The sequence below is a fragment of the Saccopteryx leptura genome, chromosome 4 (assembly GCF_036850995.1).
Source record: "Saccopteryx leptura isolate mSacLep1 chromosome 4, mSacLep1_pri_phased_curated, whole genome shotgun sequence".
Lineage (NCBI taxonomy): Eukaryota > Metazoa > Chordata > Mammalia > Chiroptera > Emballonuridae > Saccopteryx > Saccopteryx leptura.
This window is the reverse complement of record NC_089506.1, coordinates 129,388,477-129,404,376: the sequence shown is the minus strand read 5'-3', so window position 1 is coordinate 129,404,376 and position 15,900 is coordinate 129,388,477. Positions and strand designations below refer to the sequence as shown.

Genomic DNA, 15,900 nt, shown 5'->3' with positions numbered 1-15,900 from the left:
CTTTACTAAATATAGTTTGTTTTATGGAGTAAAATTGGGCTGCTTTTATCTCCAATGTAGTTTGGCAACTTTAGCAAATTTTAAATCCATTGTCCTCCAAATAAGTGACCTGTCCAAATGAAAAAGCACCAAGTGACAGTTGAATGCAAATGTATTTTTAAAAGTTTTATACACACTTTAGGAATATCTCAAGTCTTTACAGATGGTGCAAGTTTCACTCCTGTTTTAGGGAGAAAAAAATGCCCTGGGCAGGAATGTTTAGTATACTTTTGTACCTAAAAGTAGTGCAGTCTATTGTTTTATGGGGAAAAGGTTGGAATGGGTATACATAGAGAGCTCAACAGTGTTTAAGATATGTATTATTTAAGGGCATGCTTACTTAACAGCTTCTGAAAGAACTTGACTGAAAAATTTATTTTCAGATATAGTCTGTTTCTTCTAATGGATACTAAAAGATACTTCCTCAGAGCAATTTATTATTTTTAGTATTGGTACCAATTGAGGTTGGAGTTGGGGAGAGGAAATGTACCTTCTTATGATGTTTATATCCTGACATTGTGTTGTCATCTGTTAACCTTTCCCTGTATTTATATACTTCCCAGCCTTATATATTTATATTTATTTATACTTATATATATATAAGGCTGGGAAGCTGGAGCCTCCTGGTTTCTTAGAATATTGTTTTTCTTTGTTTGATTGGAGGATTTGAGAAATAACTTTTTCACTTATTCCACAGTGCTCTCTCACAACTTCCTGAATCCAGGTTTTCACTCCTTCCTATTAGTTTATTTTATGCTAAACATCACCCACTTATAATACGATCTAGAGTTCCAGGGATCTGTTTTTATTTCTTTTTGTATCATCTCTTTCTGGAGCATGTTCTACCTTAGATTATTTTTGGAAGGACGTGACAAATCTTAAATGGCCACATATACTCTCTTCAGAGTTTTGCTAATATTGATCGTATTTCATTGAAATTGCAAGGATGAAGTTAGTGCTTCCTTCTTTTACTCTATTTACATAAATATATATATTATACCATTTATAAGAAAAGACTATTTTTTTAATCACAAAGTCATATAGGCATGTCTGGTTTTGGTTTTATTGATCCTCAGAAAAAGTTATTTTGCCTGTTTTTTTAATTCGAATTGGGTAAAATGAGAGCTGCTGAAAGTATAATTAGTTTTCTAAAACTTTTACATGGGGAAGGGAGGGGAGAGGGGTTGTTTGGTTTATTTTTCATTGATTTCCCTGGGGACCTGGGAGGTGTGTGTAGGGGAGGAGAGAGGAGTGACAGAGAAGTATCAACCTGATGTTCCAGTTCCCTTTAATTGTGCTTTCACTGGTTGCTTCTCATATGTGCCCAGGATGGAACTCATGACCTGGGCACACCAGGATGACATTCTATCCACTGATCCACCCAGCCTGGGCTGAGGGTGTTAAGGTTATATTGACCAGAATATTTTATTTTCTTTAACAGAAAAAAATTTAAACTTTTAAAAAGGATTTTGTGATATCAAAATAAATAAAATGTATTATAAATTTATTGAACATTAAATACATAAACTTTTGGTACTTCATTTAGTTGACTTAAATAGCTTTTTAAAAAATAAGTGTCAAGCCTTGGTTGGTTGGTTCAGTGGATAGAGCAGTGGCCTGGCATATGGACATCCCAGGTTTGATTCTGGTCAGGGCACACAGGAGAAGCAACCATCTGCTTCTCTCCTCCTCCTCTCCCTCTTCCCCTCTCATAGCCAGAGGCTCGATTGGTTTGAGCATGTGCCCTGGGTGCTGAGGATAGCTCAGTTGGTGCCAGCATCTGCCCCAGACTGGGGTTGGGGGTTGCATCCCAATTTGGGCTCATGCAGGAGTCTTTCTCACTATCTTTCCTCCTCTCGCTTAAAAAAAAAAATAGGTGTCAATGAAATAAACAGGTTCAGTTATAATGCCCACCATGATTTCTACTGGAAGGTTCTGTTGGAATGATGAGGTTCTGTAGGGGGAAGGTTGGTGTGATTAATTAATTAATTTTTTTGCTCCCCAGCTGCTTAAATTCTTTGCTATCTAATAGGCTGCAGAAACATTTCTTTTAGGTAAAATCTTTACAGAACTTGGGTCATTTTTTAACTTATTTTTTATTTTATTTTTTTACTGATGTTAGAGAGAGGAGAGAGATAAAGGCAGGGGAGAATAGTGGGAAGGATCAGCTCATAGTTGCTTCCCGCATGTGCCTTGACCAGGCAAGCCCAGGGTTTCGAACCGATGACTTCAGCATTCCAGGTTGACGCTTTATCCACTGCGCCACCCACCACAGGTCAGGCCCATTTTTTTATTATTGATTCTATTGAGTTTATATAGTAATTACATCTAATTCAGTGTTTTGTATTCTGATTTTTGAATTGATTTAACTAGGGGAATTGGCTACATAGTGTTTCAAGTTAGGTGTATTTGGTATATCAAACACATTCTTAAGTATCATATACTATAGTGTGTTGTTTAGAAAATTTAGTCATTGGATCATTTTTTCCTTTAATTTTTGTGAATATTTTCTGGTCTCTTTCCTACAGAATTCCTTTTCCTCCATTTAAAGATTTCAGCTTAAAGACCACACCTGTTTTTTGTTCAAAGTGGTCAGTAAATTGTTGAAAAGAATTTTGTGTTTTGTTTTTTTTTTATAAAACAGACTGCAAATAGATTGTAGACTTCTGAAGGTCACTTGCCTTGACAATATCTTGGAATTCTCTTCTTTGCCACCTCTACTTCAGGGCCACACATCTTGTGAGCACTCTTAATATTAGTAGACAAAGGACACGAGTTTGTTTTTAGTATTGCAAGAATTGAAAGCATTTGGAAGAAGTGTCCTTTTTAAAAAAATTTATTAATTGATTTTAGAGAGAGAAGAAGGGAGAGAGAGAAAAAAATACCAGTTTGTTGTTCTACTTATTTATGCATTCATTGGTTGATTCTTGTATGTGCTCCAACCTAGGATCGAACCTATCATCTTGGTGTATTGGGAGGACACTCTAACTGAGATACCCAACCAAGGCAGAGTGTCCTTTTAATGTAACAGTGTGGGCAAATACATTTTTTTTAAAGATTTTTTTTATCCATCTTTATTGGAGGGGGAGAGAGAAAGGAAAGAGATAGAACAGGGAGAGGAGCAGGAAGCATCAACTCCCATATGTGCCTTGACCAGGCAAGCCCAGGGTTTTGAACCGGCGACCTCAGCATTCCAGGTAGGCACTTTATCCACTGCGCCACCACAGGTCAGGCGGTAAATAAATTTTTATAAAATGATGCATGTAAATTACTCAAGGGACCATGCTATTGAAAAACTAGGAGAAAAATCTCTTAAAACTATAAACGACTTCCTAAATAAGGGATCTTTATCTGCGATTGTCGAATTCCCTATAAATTGAGGGGAGTTATATACGGACTTAAATGGACATGTAAATTTTTTCTTTTCTTTTTTTAATTTTTTATTGATTGATTAGAGAGAAAGAGAGAGACATTGATTTGTTGTTCCGCTTATTTATGTATTCACTGGTTGATTCTTGTATATGCCCTGACCAGGGGGATAGAGCCCACAACCTTGGCATATCATGATGATGCTCTAACCCAGGGGTTTTAAACCACTGGTCTGCCAGAAATTTCTTGCCAGTCCATGAAAGAGTTAAGCACCCTGATGTTGTATGAAGATTGTAGACCCCAATCACAGAAATTGCGAATTCACAGAATTTCTGGTGAATTGGCACTGGTCTGCAGACCAGTGGCTGAAAAATACTGTTCTAACCAACTGAGCTACCCGGCCAGGCCAGTATGTAAAGTTTTATATGTAAAGGCATAGTTGCATTTTTGGAGAGAAGGGCTTTTATCAAGGTATTTTTCAAAAAGAGCTTTAAAAACACAATTGTAAATTATGTGCTTTGTAAATTAGCACCCATGGCTGGTGTGCTTTGTAAATGCAATTGGAGTTTAATTTTTGGAATACACTTATGATGAAATATGGGTTATAAAAAATAACCCTTTATCCTTGTCTTGTGAAATACTGAAGAATTAAACCTTAAGTTTTCTGCTAAAAGTTTGTTACTGATTCACAGATTTGGTTATCTGATTGGAAATAATTGTGATACGCTACAGTTTATACAATATTAATGCATTCATATGTTTTTTAGAATACATAGGAATTGCATTCTATTTAGGATCTCAATCTTCCAATACAAAAGAAGTGTGAAATTTATTATAGGGTAGGTTTGTCTTGGACTTTAACAAAGGGTTTACTGAAAGTAGTGCACTTTATACAGCAGGTACTCAATCCCTAAATGAGTCAGGTGCCACCAAGGCTTCTGGGAGTGGTTTCAGCAGTAGCCCTGGTTGTTGGTCATAGCTGAGGATGGTTATTGTACTGTGTGTGCTTGGGTGGCCCATACTGTGACTTACTTTTGATGACTTAGGTTTTGTAAAGAATGTTTTCTGTATAAGGACAATTATTCTTCAAATTATTATTTGTGGTCCGTTAGATAATAAACCTTAATAACTATGATGGCAAGCTTGATCAAGATCTATAAATCAGTGTTCACTTTGGAATTTATTATGTTTGTGAAACTGTTCTCCGTTCTTTTTTCTAGTTGAAACCACTGTTTGAGAGCATGTTTTCAAAAGTAGCCATCCATGCCAAGCACAGAGAAACCAGAGCCTGCTTAGGGTTAGGAGTCAGAAAGACCTAGATTTGGACATGGAGCCACCTGCTTAGTTATTTAAACACTTTAAAACAGTAATAGGGAAAATACTTAAGGACATCTTAAGATTTAATTAAGATGATATGAAAAAGTATCTGGCACTTATAAAGGAAATTTCCAAGAACTGTTAATAGTCTCTTTCTTCATGTAATAAGAATTCTCCAGTTTTCAATTCATTATTTCTTTCAGAGAATGTAACTAATTTATGACTACTTAGGTGTTGGGTGCTTCACATTAACTATCTCTTTACATACTCTTTTGAGCTAAGTGGTTTTTTTCCCCCAAACCTATTTTTTTGGAGCAGAAGTTAAAACTTAAAGATGTTACACAGATTTATTTGGTCATTAAACAGCGAAAGAGTGACCAAACTCAGATTCAAACCTAGATTCATTCCTTAATCCAAAGGTGTGCCTTTTTTTGCCATGCCTATTTTTCCTGAAGACATTCTAAGAATAGAAGAGTGCCAATATTTAAAATTTCTAGTGAGTTCAATAATGACTTTTAAATTAAGAGACCTCATTTGTTTTATTTCAAATAATTATGATAGGGGCATGACGTGGGGCAAAGTCTTCATGTTGTATTTTAGAAGAAAGTTTGCCTAGGGGTGTGAGAATGTATTTATGTTAAGACAAGAGTGCCCGATCACTGTTTTCCTTTGTACCTTAAAATGATTCAGCTATAAATAACTCCTGACTTCTGAGGTTATTTAACAGAAGGGATAAGGAACTCTAAGAAGACTATTTAGCACCTCTCTTCCCAATTATAACTTTCCCAAGTTTACTGGGAGCTAAGATTAGTTATAAAACTCTGGAGCCTTTCCAAAATCTCAAGTAGATATGATATATGTTAGAGAAATGACAGTCTTTCAGGAGACCTAGGGTGCTGGTCTTTTACTGGGCCAGTGAGCCATGACCCATGATTAGGTAGGTATAAATACAGTAGTAGAATCAGGCAGGGAAGGACATAATGTAGGTGCAATGGAGAGAGTTGTTCTGCCTGTATATTCCCATAAAAATAGTGAAAATTGCTATTTAACTGTAAAATACAGTTAAGGAATAATAAAGCTAAGTGAATTTTGTGGGATTCTTGAGAGTTACGATGAAAGGCTTGAAATCTGGAAGCTATTAAAATAATGACTTAGATACTAATCATAAACTTTATTTCTGTGATCAAAAGAACTTTTGGCCATTTTTTGTATCACCAGAAAAATGTTAAGTATAGAAATAAGATGAATATATGCCTCTAGGTTAGCACTTCTATAGAGCAGGAGCCTGGTGGCAGGATGGCAGCTTTCCTGATAACTAATTTATGTGATGGTTTCTCTACTTGCCATTTAACATCACATGATGCTCAGTTCACCAGATATTTCAGAGACATGAAATTGGGTGCGTTTCATCCTAACTAAAACAAGGTCAATTTGGACAACACTTGAGTTAATGTGAGTACAAGAGGGGGGTGTGTGTGTGTGTGTGTGTGTGTGTTTTGAAGGTTGAAGCTGAGTGAGAGGTTCGGTTTGTCAACATAACAGCTATATGTTTGAATTAGCAGTCTTCACTCCCCAAATGTTCGTGTAACTTTAATCAGCTTCTCACTGTTCTCCATTGTTGCTTTAGTTGACCTATCATTTGCTGTAGAATATTATTGGAAGTGGGACTCCAAAGCCTGGCAGGGTGGCCTTCCATAGATGGTTTAACGTATGTCTGCTCTTTTAAAAAAAATTTTATTGATTGATTTTAGTGAGAGAAGAAGGGGGAGAGAGACACACACAGGCAGACAGGGGAACATAGATCTGTTCCTGTATGTGCCCTAACCAGGGATCAAACTGGCAAACTCTGCAAGTCAGGATGATGCTCTAAGCAATCTAGCTATTCGGCTTCTTTTACTCTTTAATAAGCCAGAATCCACTCCCTCTGATTCTGACCTATCCCCTCAGTTGTTGATAGGAGAAAAATTAAATTGCAAGGGAAAGAAGCATGGACAGTGAAGACTAAATAATACCATAATTCTGGGTGCTTTTTTGGGGGGTGGGGTAGATGTGGTGAAGTTCATTTGGCTTTTCAAGATTTTTGTAGGAGTCTGTAAATACCAAGAAACCTTAACACAGTGTCTAAGTTACTAAAACCAGAGAGGAATTTGTTCAGCAAAAAGCTGCAATATTTTATGAATTTTCTTAGATGTGGGGAATTGTCTTTTTAAACTTGTCCTTGAATTTAAAATTTTATATGGTCATAATTGCATATAGTTGACTCTTCAGACTAGTGAGGCTTTTGTAGAATAAACTATGAAATAAAGAGGTCTGATGAACTAGACATATTATAGAGGAGAATGGTCTTAATTAATATAGGCCCTGGCTGGTTGGCTCCGCGGTAGGTAGAGTATCAGCGGGGCCTGTGGAAGTCCCGGGTTGGATTCCCGATCAGGGCACACAGGTGAAGCGACCATCTGCTCTCCATCCTCCACTCCCCTTCTCTCTCTCTCCCTCTCTCTTTTTCTGCCTCCCTCCACCCTATTCCTGCAGCCATGGTTTGGATGAGTAAGTTGGCCCAATGAGCAAGTTGGCCCCCGGCAATGAGGATTGCTCCGTGGCCTTGCCTCCCGGCAGGTGCTAAAATAATTCAAATAGTTTGGTTGCTGAGCAGAGGAGCAGAGGCCCCAGATGAGGATTGCCAGGTGGATCCTGGTCAGGGTGCATGCGGGAGTCTGTCTCTCTGCCTCCCTGTCTCTCGCTTGATAAGAAAAATAAATATATGAAGTTTCTTTAATGATTTGGGATTTTACTTGTAACTTTAAGGTTTGAGGGTGATATCTTGGGGCTTAGTTTAATCAACAAATAATGCCTTCAAGTAATGCAGGCAATGGGAAAAGACAGTGATAAACAAGAATGGTCATTTTCTTTGTGAAAGTAAAATTGGTTACCAGGTCATCCTGATGATAGGAATTAGCTGAGGTAGAGTACTTTTTCAGAAGTGTCTAACTACACTGTCTTTAATTGATGCTTAGTGGAAAGAAAGTTTATTGGGCTTGGTTCAGGAAAATCCGTGGTTTTGTTCTAATTCTGATGCTAGTTTCTTCATTTTAGGTTACTTACCATCCTTTGGCTTTAGTTGTCCTGTTTGTAAAATGAAGTTACAGTGTCCTTTTTAAGGATTTTAGGGTAGTTTAAAGGCACAATGTGGCAATAGTAGGGACTTGAGCCACTTGTTTTATGTGCTTGTGTCCAGATTTAGGTGACCTGATGTTACTGTCCAAGTCAATCATAGCTTTTCTAATGTTACTAGAGTTTGTAGGCTTTGAAAAAGCCCTAATTCATTTTTGGATGCAGAGGGCATTAGAAGAGGGAGGAGGAGGAGTGTTTCTTCCTATTTTTGTGTTTGTTTTCTTGTTCTCATTTTGTTCCTTAGCTGTGCTTAAAATTTGTGTGTGTTTCCTTATGGTTTCAATATTAAAATTGCTTTTCCCATCAGTTTTTGGTAATTTATTGAAGTTACACTAACAAAATGAATGTTTACTTATTAAAATTATTTCTCTAAGCCTTTCTTCCTCTTTCACCTTCTTATCTAGGTAAGTCTCTGTCTTTTATGGACACTAACAAGGTCATTACTGGAGCTACCTATGTGTAGAGAATTATATGAGATTCTTGTTTACAATAATCCCAGTAACTAACCTTTATTGAGTGCTTCCTGTGGGTAAGCACTGTGGGGAGGTCTTTAAGTATATTATCTCAGTTTTCATGTAGATAGAGGTTAAGGGGTAGGGTTCAAGTAAATTTGAGTCCTGGCTCCTCTAACAGCTTTGTGAATTTGCACCTAACTCAGTCTCTCAGAGCCTTAGTTTCCTCATATGTAAAGTGAGAATAATGCTGCCTCATAAAGTGATTTAAAAATAGGTTTTATGTAAAACACTAAGAACAGTCAATACTTGGGGTAAATGTTAACTCTTGTTTATATTAATCTTCATATCAAACCTAAGAGGTAGGGATTTTGCACTAGAGGAAATAGTAGGTTCAAAGAGATTAGATAAATTTCCCCAAGATAACATCTAGTAGTAGAACCTGATTCAGATCCAAGCCTGACAGATTCGCACCTGCTTTCTTTACCATTGGGCTATTTTCATCCCTGTACAAAGAGAGGGAGGCTGATAAACTCAACCATTGTCAAATTGAAGTGCATAGTCAATGTCAGAACTGGACAAAAACACTAATAGTGGCTGTCTGATGACTTTTTTGATAAACCTTGATTATATACATGTACTATAATCAACAATGTTATCTGTGACTAGAAAACCTTGTAATCCCAAAGCAGACTAGTTTAAATTTGTACCTGCATGTGTGATACATAAGGTTCTAGTGTGAGACAAAATGCACGTCTTTCTTATACAGACTCATAAAAACTTTTTCTGGCCTGACCTGCGGTGGCTCAGGGGGGTAAAAGCATTGACCTGGAATACTGAGGTCACCGGTTCGAAATCCCGGGCTTGCTGGTCAAGGCACATATGAGAGTGGATGCTTCCTGCTCCTCCCCCGTGCGTGTTCTCTCTCTCTCTCTCTCTCTCTCTCTCTCTTTCTCGTCTCCTCTCTCTAAAAAATGAATAAATAAAAAGATTTTTTTTTTCTGTAACCACAGGAAGAATAAATGTTATACTGATGTTTAAATATTCTGTTACAAATTCTATTTTATATTAAGCTTATGACAGGTGAATTGGTTTGGACTATGTGATATTTTTTCATTAAAAGTGTTCACAGATATATCTTTAAAGAAAATTTATTTTCTTTCCAAAACATTTCTGAATACATTTTCCTCCTACAGTAAAACTCGAGGACATTTGGTATACTCTAAACCAGGGGTCTCAAACTCGCGGCCCGTGGGCCCCGCCCAACAATTTTGTGCGGCCCGCAGACTAATCAAACTTCGTGGATTAGTCTGCGGGCCAGTCTTCGGGCCGCCCAAAATTGTTGGGTGGGCCGCGAGTTTGAGACCCCTGCAAACTAAGAACTAAATTCTACCTCTTCCCTGTCACTGTTTGTTCCCATTTCAAGTAATTAGTTCATTAACATCAAATAGTTCATATTATCATCCTCTTTCCGTTATAACGTTACTAAATAATTGCCTTACTTATTGGCTAAATTTTTCTGGCTAGGTGGGAGAGGAAAGTAGTTAAGGACATTAACTTCTCTTGTTTTATTTTCATTTGGGAATCTGCCTTTTTATTTTCTTTTGTTTTAGGTCATATGAATTTTGGTATTGGGGTTGCTAAATGAAAATGAAAAGGTTATGACAAGTAGGGTTAAAGAAATGAAGTATTAAGAGAAAGGGAGCTAGAATTAACTTTAGAGTAGCAATATTTAAACTTGAAAAATCTGTGAGGATGGCTTGACCTGTGGTGGTGCAGTGGATAAAGCGTCAACCTGGAACGTTGAGGTTGCTGGTTCAAAGCCCTGGGCTTCAGGCGCTGGGGATGGCTCCTTGGCCTCAGTCCCAGGCTCTAGAGTGGCTCTGGTCACAACGAGCAACGCCCGGAGGGGCAGAGCATTGCCCCCTGGTGGGCAGAGCGTCGCCCCCTGGTGGGCGTGCAGGGTGGATCCCGGTCGGGCGCATGTGGGAGTCTGTCTGACTGTCTCTCCCCGTTTCCAGCTTCAGAAAAATACAAAAAACAACAACAACAACAAAGCCCTGGGCTTGCCTGGTCAAGGCACATATGGGAGTTGATACTTCCTGCTCCTCCCCCTTCTCTATCAAATGAATAAATAAAGTCTTTAAAAAACATTTGTGGGAATGAATAACATCCATTATTTTAGTAAGAGGAAATTATATGCCAGTTCACAGTGAAGTCTGTCTAGATCAGTGGTAGTCAACCTGGTCCCTACCGCCCACTAGTGGGCATTCCAGCTTTCATGGTGGGCAGTAGCGGAGCAACCAAAGTATAAATAAAAAGATAGATTTAACTATAGTAAGTTGTTTTATAAAGATTTATTCTGCCAAACTTAGCAAAAATCTGACATAAAGTACTTGGTAAGTAATTATTATTATATGCTTTAACTTGCTGTAACTCTGCTTTATAAATTTTATAAAGTAAAGTTACTTCCCTACTTTATAAATCAACATGACTGTGGAACCGGTGGGTGGTTAGAAAATTTTACTATTAACAGAGATACAAAAGTGGGCAGTAAGTATAAAAAGGTTGACTAGCCCTGGTCTAGATGCTTGTAAATAGTGTGTTCTAAAGTGTCTGGCTCCCTAGAGGACCTTGGAGTTGGCTCTTGAGCAGGTTTTACTCTATGCATTTAGCCTTGTGGAACCTAAAACTTGAAGTAAGACTATTTTATTGTTCTTTTTAATTGAACTTGCCTTTTTTTTTATGTGCTGTCTATTTTTGACCAGTATTTTATTATTGATTGGTAGGTGTTAGAGAGAGGAATGAGGAGAGAGGGAGAAAAACATCGTTCTACTTATGAATTCACTGGTTGATTTCTTTGTGTACCTTGACTGGGGATATAACATGCAGCCTTGGCATATTGGGATGACACCCTAACTAGCAGAGCTGCCCTGCCAGGGATTATTGTGTTTTGTTTTTTTCCTGATAAGTAATTTATTGCTTGCTCTTGCAAAATGTTGTATTCTAATATTTTTCATTGCATGTGTACAAATTTACCTCTATTTTGAACAGTTATTTTTAAATTGTGTGGTTAAGAATCCCAACTACCATTTAAAATATTGTCATCAACTACAAGCATCAATTTGTAGTTGCCTCACTTTAGTTGTTCATTGATTGCTTCCCAGATGTGCCTTGCCGGGGGTGGGGGGGGTGGGGGAGGTGGGGGGGCAGCCAAGCCAAGCCAAGCCAAAGATTCTTTGCTTCAGCCAGTGACCTTTGGGCTTAAGCCAGCTACCATGGGGTATTTCGATGACCCCATGCTGAAGTCAGCAACCCCATACTCAAGCTGGTGAGCCTGTGCTCAAGCTGGCAATCTTCTGGCTTTGAGCCTGGGACCTCAGCGACCCAGGTTGATGCTCTGTCCACTGCGCCACCACTGGTCAGGTTATTTAGTTTTTCAAGGATTCAAAATTTTATTTTTTATGAAGAGAATTAGGTATTTGCAAATGCTGATATATATATATTTTTACAAGTCAGTTTATTTGAAAATTGCCATTTGTATTTGGTTCAGAGAGTGGAAAATTAATCTGGTTTAAAACAATTGGGCATTCCTTTAGTGTTTTCTTAATTATTATAAACAATGTAATTAATTTTTCTATAGATGTAATATTGGATTTTGTAAGTTTTCTTCTTACAGGGAAGGTCAAGCACTTTAGGGTACAAAGTCTAGATGATTAGATGTAGATTTTGCTTTAAACTCACCTCTGACTTGTGTATATAAATAGAGGTAAGCTGGCTAATTGAACTAGTCTCATAATGTTCACTTTCTGAAATGTGAAGCCATTTATATAAAATATGTTCCAAGCTTACCCCAATCATTTTGTATTTTTCCGAAGTTAGAAGCAGGGAGGCAGTCAGACTCCTGCATGCACCTGACCGGGATCCACCCGGCATGCCCACCAGGGGGCTATGCTCTGCCCATCTGGGGCGTTGCTCCGTTGCCATCAGGGCCATTCTAGTGCCTGAGGCAGAGGCCATAGAGCCATCCTCAGCGCCCAGGCCAGTGGAGCCTTAGCTGTGGGAGGATAAGAGAGACAGAGAGGAAGGAGAGGGGAAGGGGTGGAGAAGCAGATGGGCGCTTCTCCTATGTGCCCTGACTGGGAATTGAACCCAGGACTTTCACACTCTGGGCCGACACTCTACCGCTGAGCCAACTAGCCAGGGCAGCTTACCCCAATCTTTACCAAAGAACAACACTGTAAATGCAAACAGTTTTTTTCCTGTATATAATCATAAACCCCTTTTCTAGAATAACGACCTGAAAAGTATAGCAGGGCTGGATATACTGAAATACCTTTAGGTTCGAGTAGCCATCTTGGAAAGTACAATGAAAAAATTGGTAGAGGGGAGGGTACAGCACATTACTGTTGTTCTGTAGGTCATGGTTTTTGGAGATACAGTTTTTGACTTTTTAAAAGTTATTGATTTTTACTCATTTTCTATGTAATATATGAATAGGTTGTTTTTAATTCTGTATATGTTTGTGTGTGTGCCCCTGGCATGTTAAGATACTAAATTGTACTCTCCTTCAGCCCTGTGGTCATCCTTAATCCCAAAGCTCTAAGTCCTGCACTTCCCACTTTCCTTTGCACCCGGATGTCCTGATGTTCTCCTATTCATGTTATTTATCCAGAACGCATCCTCCACCTGCGATCCCTCAGTTGGTCTGTTGCTCTGTCTGTGCAGTGCTTTTAATCTGAGTCTTTGCTGTTTCCCTGGCCATGCTTCTCTTCCATCCATTCTCAGAACTGTTCAGTTCTTTCAAATCTGCTGTGTATTGGTTCTCATTATTTATGACACATGATCAATTTTGCAGCTGTTCATTGTGGCCAAAGCAGCACTGTGTTTTATGTACATGTTGATTTGTAAATGCATAATGATTCAGAAATGTTAAATACAAATTTTAGAACTGAAGACCTTTGGAATCATACTTATTCAGCATTAGTTTCTGCTTTCCTGTGTTGCTTCTGCAGCCATTTTAGTGTGGTACCTCACTCTTTCATCCCTAGACTGGTTTTGCTTTCTTCCTGTATCTTCCTTTCAATGTCGACTTTCTATACTTTGTCCGTCCCCCCCCCCCGTCCCCCCCCCATGAACTCTTCCATTCCTATATAACGAATCCAAATACCTAACATTCAGGGTCATTTGGCTTAGCCTGCCAGTCTTGCTTTTTCTCTTCTCTATATGAACCTTTCATTATTCTAGCCAAGCTCTTTTAACCATTGTTCACTGAATTCACCATATACAATGCCCTCCCTTCAATATCTTGCTTTTTTGGCTTGTCTTCAACCTTTCTTTTCAAGGCCAGATCAGATGCCTCTCCTTTAGAAAGTTGTTTCTGACCACTGTCAGAAACCAGAGGAGATTCTGTTAGAAATTCAGAGATTAGAGCGATTTTATGTTACATACAGCTGATATCATCCATAACTGCTGCCCTGTGTTTTTCTCTTTATGGGCCCCTCCTGCCCTTTAAAATCCACTATACGTCCCTAAGAAACAAAGATGGATGATGTTTCTTCCTAATGGCTCAAATTCCCCAGTGCTTCTTTACACAGTTAGGTACTCAGTATATATTCTTTGATCTGTTTTAAAATTGTTTTTTGTACATGACATGTTTGCATGTAGCTAACTTTTTAAATAAAAGCATGTTTTTTTTTTCCAAGAGTTAAATGAAGTCGTATTTGACACAAAGAATCTGAAAATCAGTTTTTATAATTATCAGTATAAGTCATTAATGTCACTAGCTCTTTACACTTTCTAAAACTGGATTTCAGCATTAACAGTTATTAGCAAATAATCAGTAATTAATACAGAAATAGAATTGAGCAGTGCGCTTTGTTAATGTGGAAAATTTGTGTGGTATTGATTCTTACTAGTCAGTTGAAGAAACAGACCTGGTAGATCTAAGGTTCGAGTTCCCAGGGATGTAGGTCCAGTTTCATTGCTATGATAGTATCTGTGTATTATGTTGTTTCTTAAACATTTTCCTAATTAAGAAAAAAATATATAAGGCATTCAGTTTTGGATTTGACATCTTAGAGATGAGAAATTTATGAAACTATGCACAGGAGACTTTAGCTTCTGATTTTTAATCTGGGACTTCAAAAATTATTCCAAGATCTTCAAGCATAGTAGCAGTCCTATAATCATGAAGTCAGAGAGATGACCCTTGAATTGTAATTGGCAAGGTATACAGGATAAGGACTCGGGACTCCATAATTAAGCACAGTAGGTCTTCCTCTCCTTCTATATTTGTAATTGGTTACTGGGTTAGAAATCAGGTTGAATAGCACTGGAGAAAGCAGTAAGTGGCACAGGGTGTTTTTGCTGCTTCTCTTGCAGTGATAATAGAATCATGAAAAAAAAAAAGGATTTTAACTTGTCACTGACTCCTTTAAGAACCAGATAAAAGTTGTGGGTTCTTGCCATAAAGAAATTTTGCAACAAGTAGAGCTTTGTTTCAAGAATCAATAATTGAGACCTCATAGGCTAAAAGCCTAGTCTTATCAGGATTAAATCAGACAAATGAATGAATGAGGGAATAAATGAATCTAAAGAGTAAAATAACTTTATAAAATTTCTTTTATTTTATTTTATTAAGAAAATTAAATTTAACAGTGACATTGATCAAATAAGAGTACATAGGTTTCAGGTAAACATTTCTGTAGTGTTTGAACTGTTGATTATGTTGTTGTACCCATCACCCAAAGATCATTTTCTGTCACCTTATATTTGTCCCTTTACACCTTTTCCCCCTCCCCATGGTAACCACTTCACTTTTATCTGTGTCCATGAGTCTCAGTTTTATATCCTACCTATGTCTGAAGTCATACAGCTCTTAGCTTTTTCTGATTTACTTATTTCACACACTATAGTGTTCTCAATGTCCATCCATGTTGTTGTAAATGATCCGATGTCATCATTTCTTATGGCTGAGTAGTATTCCACTGTATATATGTACCGCATCTCCTTTATCCACTCCTCTATTGAAGGGCATTTCTGTTGTTTCCATGTCTTCGCCACTGTGAACAATGCTGCAATGAACATGGGGCTGCATGTGTCTTTATGTACCAGTGTTTTTTTCTGTTTTTTTTTTTGTTTTTTTTTTAATAATTGTTATTTATTTATTTATTTTTTACAGGGACAGAGAGAGGGATAGATAGGGACAGACAGACAGGAACGGAGAGAGATTAGAAGCATCAATCATTAGTTTTTTGTTGCGACACCTTAGTTGCTCATTGATTGCTCTCTCATATGTGCCTTGACCGCAGGCCTTCAGCAGACCAAGTAACTAACCCCTTGCTCGAGCCAGCGACCTTGGGTCCAAGCTGGCGAGGTTTTTTGTTTTGTTTTGTTTTGGTTTTTGCTCAAGCCAGATGAGCCCGCGCTCAAGCTGGTGACCTCCGGGTCTCAAACCTGGGTCTTCCGCATCCTAGTCCAATGCTCTATCCACTGCACCACCACCTGGTCAGGCCATACCAGTGTTTTTGAGTTATGGGTGTATATACCC

The 15,900-nt window shown here is 38.1% G+C and overlaps 1 protein-coding gene across 2 annotated transcripts in view; it reads left to right on the top strand.

Moving 5' to 3' along the window:
• Window positions 1–15,900, top strand: part of JMY (junction mediating and regulatory protein, p53 cofactor) — a 91,428-nt gene that overhangs the window by 1,549 nt on the left and 73,979 nt on the right. The window lies entirely within an intron of this gene.